Source organism: Rhipicephalus microplus, chromosome 10, assembly GCF_043290135.1.
Source record: "Rhipicephalus microplus isolate Deutch F79 chromosome 10, USDA_Rmic, whole genome shotgun sequence".
Taxonomy (NCBI): Eukaryota; Metazoa; Arthropoda; class Arachnida; order Ixodida; family Ixodidae; genus Rhipicephalus; species Rhipicephalus microplus.
Window position 1 is genome coordinate 29,278,055 of NC_134709.1, and position 8,945 is coordinate 29,286,999.

Genomic DNA, 8,945 nt, shown 5'->3' on the forward strand with positions numbered 1-8,945 from the left:
TTTCGACGCAAAGGAAAGTGCTCTAGACCTGTGTGCTCAGGTTTTGGGTGCACGTTAAAGAACCCCAGGTGATCGAAATTTCCGGAGCCCTCCAATACGGCGTCTCTCATGATCATGTAGTGGTTTTGGGACGTTAAACCCCACATACCAATAAAATCTGTCGGGACATTGTAGCCAACAATTATCGCTCGTGATAAGGATGGTTGCGGTCAAAGCTTAGCCTGCCTCAACAATATAAATAGATAAGAAAAAAAGGAAAATTGTACGACGGTGTGCAGGCAATAGATGGAATGGCACCGCTATCCCCTTTCACTTTCCCATTTTACCACTGTGCCGGGCTACAGTGCGCGCCAAGAGGCCACTTGTCACCACGGGCGTCAGCCAGAGGGTGCAAAACGGGTACTTGCCCCCTATGAAGGCTCATCAACAAAAGGTGTCACGCAAGCTACACCGGTGCTTGCCCCTCCCTCAGCCACGGTGCAACACTGGTTTGCATCACCCAAGAAAAAAAAAAAAAATCCTGTCGACGACCGTGCTCGCCACTCGCACGCGTGTTCCCTTTCGTAAGAAGGAGGGCTGTGCAGTCGGCCACAAGGTAACGCGATGAGCTAGCGCGTAGCAAAATTTTCGTCTTCTCCGTCTATAGTATAGGCGCCGTGCACACGTTAGGAGCTGCCCCAGTCGTGCGCTGCCTCCAGCGCCACAGCGGCCACGGCAGCAGACTTGACAGAATACGGGAGCAGACGCCGCAAGCAGCGGCATGCCACTGCACCACGCTTGGTGCTTTGCTTACGGAGTTTTTGCTCCCGCTGGACTGCAGCTTGAAACAGACGATAACAGCAATTGCACAGTCACGGCCACTACAGATGTGCTATCGCAAAGCGATGCCTTGCGCTATGCTATTCTTATCGTCTGAAACCCACGGCTGGCTGATCGCGTTGATAATGCGAACGCGTGGACGGACCGTCATACTGACATCCTAGCCAAGCGCGAAAACTACGAAAAGCATTCGCACCGAAAAGGGTATTCCCCGATTGCTTCCCTGTGCGAGCGGCTGAAAACATTCTTTCATCCACGCTTGTTGCCTCTAGAGGCGCCTTGACGAGCTACGTCTGCACGGAGCCTACAGTGGTGAGTTGTCTGCTGTTGAGAGCATTGCTGTGGGCGTGCCTAAGCCGCAGCAATACTCTCGACAGCAGGGGGTTCTTTACTAGAGGGCGCAGATGATAACTTTCGCGCGTGCTCTCGCGGTACGAATTACATTGAGGTCGACAGTGTCCGGTACATACTGCCTGTATACCCACTGTGTTGCCATGTGATCGGCTGTTAATCACTGTTGTTGCGCAGCCTAAAGACTTGTTCGCTTTCTTCCGGAACGTTTTTGTTGCTTACGACGCCAACAGCAAGATTGCACCGTCTGCGAAGACACCACTTCAAATATACAGTGTGTTCACAAGAACGGCCGTTCCCAGTACCGTCCGACAGCGGATCAGGTAAGCGACGACGCTTTCTGGCAGCTTTGGACTGCGGTAAAAATTGACCACGTATTTTCGTGCTTCCATGTAAATGTCGTTGAAAGACGACAGTCTTCTGCCGGCCGTACTACATAAACCCTTGTGTCATATGCGTGAGATACGGACGCCATCTAGCAGTTGCGTCGGGAAACGTGAGCTTGTGCAGATACCACGACCACTGCCAGGTGGCAGCACCATATCGTCGGCAGAGGGCCTTTTCGTGGTCGCATATTCATCCTTAATAGCGTCGCGTTTACGGCGCAGTATAAGAAATACTAGGTTGGTTAGAACTGCGTATCTACGTATTTGTAGTATGAGAACACATCACCTAATACTCATGTATTGATTTTGCTTTTCAGATAGATGTAATATGCTTTCTTATCAATAATGTTCACTAGTACGAACGCAACCTTCCGTTCAGGATAACTAAGCGTTCAGCAAGTGCTTAAACTTTTGCCGGGTGGCTGAATCATGTGACAGACAGAAAGACAGACAGACAAATTAAAATTTCTGCATTCAGGTGTCTGAGAAAGTTAAATGAAACTCACAGGGCCCCTCATGCACACGACTAACGCAACTCGATAGCATTGTACCTAACCTCCACCGGCCCCCATCCGAAGGCTTGCTGCACCAAGTGTAGTAGGTACAGCCTCCGGGATCGGTAGCGTTGAAAGTTTGTGCTCTCCACCTGGTTGTGTGCTGCCTCCGTGATTGGCCCATGTTTGACCAAGCAACGGTTCCATGCAATGACGTCATCGTGATGCCCCTTCATGTGTCGTCAGAATGACATCATGCTGGCGTCACAAATTGTGGCATAGAAACGTCATCTCGTCATTTTTGTATTTATCTTTATTCATTACTAGTATCGATGCCGGCGCCAGTGGTCAATTTTCATGTTTGCTGAGACACCTAATAACGCTTTCACTTTAATCAATCTGACGTGCACCGCTTAACAGGGGGAATCATTTGCAGGGCCACGTAACGGTGCACTGAATAAGGCTTTCTAATATCGGGAAATCACGGCCCGATTATGCCAGGCCCCACACGTAGTTTATGAGAAAACCTTACCCCACCAGCGCTACTATTGCCCGCCTTGTATCGCGCTTGTAAGCAGTCGCACGATGACGACGAATCCCAGTGCAACTCGTTAATAACGCATTGTTCCATTAACGCCGGTGCAAATCATTATCTATTCCTGCGAATAAAGAAGGGATGAAGGCTTTGTTTTTGTCGTGCTTCTTTCTTTCCTTGTATCATCCGAGGTACATTCAGTACAATTCCCGTCAATCTTGCGATGTCTCTCTATCTCTTTCTCTCTTTTTCTATCTATTTAGCGTGTTGCATGCAACGTTTAGTTGCGCAGCTGAATTTCGGCGACACGCAGTACAACGCGCATCGCAATGTGGTATGCAACAGCGCGATCGCCTGAAAGCATGCACGAGTGACCCCTGGTTCAATAATTTGGACCATGTGACACGTTGTACTTGCGTACCGCTAACAATTCAGTATATATGTATACGTACGAACTATTTTTCTTTCATATTATCTCTTTTACATGCCAATAATAACGGTTCTTAGGTCCCGCCGTGGTGGTGTAGTGGCTGAGGTAATCGGCTGCTGACCCGTACGTAGGTCACAGGATCGAATCCCGCCTCAGCGGTGGAGGCAGCATTTTCGATGGAGGCGAAAATGCTGTAGGTCCGTGTGCTCAAATTTGGGTGCACGTTAAACAACCCCAGGTGGTCGGAATTTTCGGAGCCCTCTACTACGGTGTCTCTCATAAATATGATGTTTTCGGGACGTTTAACCCCCTATATCAAAAAAACGTTTCTGAGCAAAGTTGGGGAGAAGATTAGGAAAAAAAAAAAAGGAAAGTAAGAATTTAGGGCCGTTTAGCAGCAAAGCGTTTGGTTGGCTAACCTACACCTTGAGAAAGAATATAAATGTGAGATACAGGAACAAAGTCAAAGTTAACTCATTGGCGCTGAAATCTGTATTTTCGAAGCGATATTTGAATAGCGTACGATCCGAAATCACGATGAGATTTTGACGTATGCCGTCGCATGCGGGATCTATTGGTTGACAGTTTCTGGCTGCGTGGGATTATTTCACGTGCAGCTAAATCTAAGTAGACAAGTGTCTGTTTCCATTTTGCCTTTCGGAATAGAAGCAGCATCCCGGAATCTTTATTCAGGCTCATGGTATGAGTTTAAGTACGTTGCATTAAGGATATGTCGGAACACTATTTTAAAGCCCACGCGCTGCAATAGGCCAGGGGTTATGCTGCATGACATGTTGACCCGAAGGTCGCGGGATCGAATCCCGGCCACGCTGACTTCATTTTCATGGAGACGAATTACTGGTGTCTCGTCTGCTTAGATATGCGCACGTGTTAAAGAACCCCACCTAGTCGAAGTTTGTGGAGACGTTAATAAGGGCGTGCCTGATAATATTATCATGGTTCGGAAAGTAAAATCGCAGCAATTATTAGTACTACCATTGATAATGACACGGACCTGCAGGATGTGCATGATAATCATGTAACTGGTGGAAGGAAATAATGTTTGCCCTTGAGGTGGTGACTAGGAGAACGTTTTATAGTGACTATCAGGGCGTTTGATAGGGGTCGGTTATAACGTTGTCACTCGCAAACAAGGCGACGTTCATGACATGAAAGCTTAGCATCTCATTACGCTTAGCTTGCTTAGCAACTTCATCGAATCATGCTTAGCAAGCTTCAATATGATAATGATGCGGCCACACTACTATTGGTCTCTTTGCGTAAATAACAAAAAAGTTGGAAGTGATGCAACAATAACGTTAACGCAACGTCACAACTCTTGCATCCTACCATGCAGAGCACCAACATGGCGGCTTCAGGTGCAACATGGCGGCTTCATGGCGGCAAGCCATCTATAGCACGAAACAAGGAGATCTGATTACTCCTTACAGGTCATAAGGAATGCTACAATGGCATCGACACTATCGATGAGATTACTTGCTTTCTTCTTTTAGTGCATGTGCTCGCTTTGATGCCATTACGCTTGGAATTCCAGCTTCAAACTGACTCGCTCGCAAATTTTTAACATATCAAAACATGTGACACTGAGCACAGTGTTCTCGTTGTAGACGATTACTATATACTGATTAATTTGGTTACTCTCTTAATTCAGAAATAATCTTGCTCCCCAAATGGTACATAAAATATTCTGTATTTAAAAAATAAGTATATTAGAAAACAAATTCCATATTTAATATGAGCACACAAACGCATAAACTCACCTCGTTTCATCATAAGCGATTCATAAAATAATTAAACATAACAAAAGCGGTGTTCCTCATTAAACAAAAAATACAGATCAGACTCTCGTGCTGTATCACGATTATCACTATGGGCGTATGAAATATTTGTGTCCACAAAGCAGCATAGTTTTTGGTAGGTACTGTCAGAGAAGCCACTGAGACCAAAGGTGATTAATCAGAAGAGTCCAGTTATGACGGCATGAAAGTGACAAGTAAATCCCACCGTTTTAGCAAGTAATTCTTTAAAGTGTGTAGAAAGATGAGACAGAGGAGGAATAAGAACATTTTATTTGCATGCAAGTAAGGCAGTGCTACTATGTTTTTGTTTGCAAAAAAGCAATGGTCTGTAAGCTTTGGTTGCTTCGCCCGGTGCTGGTGCACATCTTTCTCAAGAACATCCAAGTGCTCCACTAAGCTTAGCGGGGGGAGGCCCTTCATGAAAACGAAATTCCACAGGGTCTATACCAGCCGTTTGGTAGTCCCATGATGACAGTTTCGCAAAACCTCGGTAATTCAGAAGTCACTGATATTGCGAAAAAAAAAAGTTTGAATGAAGTGGTTTGACAAATTAACTAAACAATAAGATAAGTGGGTTGTGAAAGTCTTGGACAATCTGAAAACAACCAGAGGTAGTTGTTCGCTGTGCCAGCTTGTTTGCAGCTCCAAGGGTTTCTCGCTATACCTGGTTCCACGTTTTTTTCCCCCTAGAAGCGGGGTACTTCTTCACACTTAGCTAAGAAGGAATCCGGTCCGGGCCATTCGTTAGCTCACTTCTCACGTTCGTTAGGCTGCCGGCTCATTCACGAGCATCTGCTATCGGTAAAGGAAGCGATTACGAAGGAACTGGGTGCTTCCAAGAGAGGCGATTGCGGAGAGTCCGTAAAGAGTCAGCACTGCGTGTGGCAAGTTTTGGCTGCCCAACTATAAATGCACGCTGGTCACGCTCACGTTAATTGGCCTTAATCGCCTTGACGCTCACCCGCTAGGCTTATCACATGTATCGCGCACATTTAATTATCTATTTTTTTATAGTTTAACCAACCGTCTTTCTGCTGTGCACCAAGTCTGGTGTATTCAGTTTTCGTTTCGACGACGCCACGTTTTTTTTTCTTTTTTGTTTAGCGATGGGACGCTTTGCTGACTCGAGGCAGACCTACGTATTAGGTCGAATTGAATGCGAGTTTCAGCACAGCTCGCAATCATCACAAGGCAGATGGACACCCGTTTCAAAGGGGCAATAACACTTGTAGGCATATGAAATAAAACATGATACCGAAAGGCACTGCAATACATGTTGTGAGAATTCAAACTAGCAAGACAATGATCTTAATAAAAATGAAAATGCAACCGACGAGTCCAAATACTTACGTTTAGTAACGTAACAAAGTTGTAGAACTCAAAAGTCAAGTGCTGATTGTACTGAAAAATCTCGTATGCGCTTTATTAACAGTGACACAAAGAAGATAAAGTGATACGTCACAATACGGCGAAAATGCTAAAGCTCCATGCAAGCGAGAACTGGTAACCTGTGTAATAAGAGTTACCAACATCAACGACATCAACACGGAACCAATATATAGAATCACACAAATTACAAAATAAGCTGCAAGTGAAGTAAATACCAAATTAGTGTTTTTTTAAACGTGTCTGTACAATTACAAAGCTTAACGTCATTTGTATTACGGTTCCAAAATATATGCTATGAGAACAGGGGTGAATATAAAAATATATGTACCGTGCGAAAAAAACGGAAAACTCTGCATATAGGGGTAAGTACTTTGTCGTTGCATGCAGTGAAACGTTTGTAATTGCTAGAATTGTCACAGCGCGCATAAGATAAGTGACCATGAAATAGCTGCAACGTATACCAATAAGTATACCAATATCACTTGATGAAAAAAAAAAGGCTTGATGCATTGACAAAAAAAAAAGTCGCCCCCCTCCCTATTGAATATACAATGAATCACCAGTTTGTTACAACAAAGTTAATTCAACCAGACGAGAGTTATTTTGGCATCAAGCATAAACCATGTAGGTAAAGCGAGAATAAGTGAGGCCTGCGATCGTCATGAAGGGGTGGCTCGTAATGGAGCCGCACTTCTTGAAAGGTCATGACCTTTTCGTATTGCCTCACTGTGCAACGCTCTAGCATTTAAGCCCAGTTAGCCTTAGGTCTCGCTGGGAGTCTTTGGAGCGCTGGCAAAGCCGGCTCATTAGAATATTCATGACGAGCCCTTCGTCTAGTCGCCAGGTAAGCTATAGGCCCATAACTTGTTTGGTGCATAACGCGCTAGAGTCGCGTGATGGACGAGCGACGTGATGAACTATGAGGCTGGAGGTACTGCTTTTGTTTTGAAACAGTTTGTCGGCACTAATTCGGGTCATGCTTATAGAGAGAAAAGAATTTGAGCAGATCGATTTTATTTTGTTTATGAAAAAAATTATAACGAGAAAATTGATGCAATGCGATGCATGCAGATGGAAAGTTGTAGTTCTTTAAGTGTGTGAAAAGTTACGAAGTGGCGCTAAAGATATGCACAAATGTGCACACAATGAGATGTTAAACAGCCGCACACGTCTTATATAACCAGTTTTTCACAGCTGCATTACAATTAAAACAGCAACACGAATAATAACAATGCCAGAAGTAGTAAGTTCATATAGATAAGCACGGCACTGAATTGACGAGGACGGGACAAAGAGAATATACACAAGCGCTGATGTCTGTGTTTTCTCTGTCCCGTCCCCTTTGATTCAGTGTGGCGTTTACCTTTATGAACATGCCACACGAACAAAGCCAACAAAGCCACTTTTGCAGAAGTGATAAGCTGATACGAAGCGCTCATGCTCGCGAGGACGGTAGCACTGGACACTTCTGCATAAGTCGATTTAAGCGGATGGCACCTATCTACAATTGACATTAACCCGACATGACTGTTGTATTGTAGGAGTACAGTGGGGTCCACTGTTAAAGGGAACACCAAAGCATGTGTCGTCAGTTTCGCGCAGGATCATTAAGGTGTGCACTGTGGGCGGCTTTGTGGAGTCTCCCACGCAGGTAGGCACAGAGAGTACCTGCAGGCCGCTTCGTGGGCCTCCTGGACGGCCCATTGGTGGTCGGCGAGAAGTGAACTTTTGAGGTAACTCGCCACTTCATCTTCGGTTGATGCAGCGCACACAGCTACGAGAACGCGGCAATGCGGCTTCGTATTCTTATATACTGTCCCAACACAAGGAGCAGATAGCAAGCGAAGTCATTCGGACCTTCCACATAAAAAGGAAAGGTAGCAAGTGTGTTACCTTTCCGTATCATTTACTCAGTGCCGCCAAATTTTATTTAATTACGCAGTACATGCAAAATATTATTCCAAAGTTTATCGGTTTGGTGTTACTTGGAGCGTTTTTGTTATCTCGTACAACACCTATATGTACGTTTGTATATGCTCGCTCTTTCCTATTTAAATTTAGTTGCAACTCATCGCTTGTCTTTATGATGATGATCATGACGATGATGATGATGATAACGACTATGTATGACTCACACCCACTCTGAAGAATTGGGCAAGAAACTGTGATTATTGTTACTTTGTCTTCATTCCGTGTGTGCTGCATGAAAAGAACTTGAACGCATAGCTTCCGCTCTTATACATTTTCGCGGTTAATCGACGCTTGACCGACCCCTTTTTCCCGATTTCGCGCTAGCGTATATGTGGGACAGTATCAAGAAGACTCCGTCAATAACCGTGACAAACGTGTGTCACGTTCGCTCTCAAAATGGCCGTCGTCGCTGCTCCCGAGGTAGATAACCCGGCCTTAACACTCCTCATCCCTCCCTCCCACCTCCCACTTTCTATTACGTCCCCGATATCCCCCTACACACTTGCCATACTGTCTCATAAACAGCGTGGTCCATGGTTAAGTGGAGCGAGCATATAAACGGCCCGATCGTATAGCTCGGTTGACGACGTCACGGATATAAGGCCACTCCTTCCCCTTTTCGCCCAATGCTGGTCTCCCCGACTTTCTCTACGATGCATTTTACCTCTTAATCAATTTAACTTTTTTTTGTGGTACTCCGCCATTGGCAGTTCCTTTTATACCTCCATAGCGGGGTAACTTCGTCTCGTA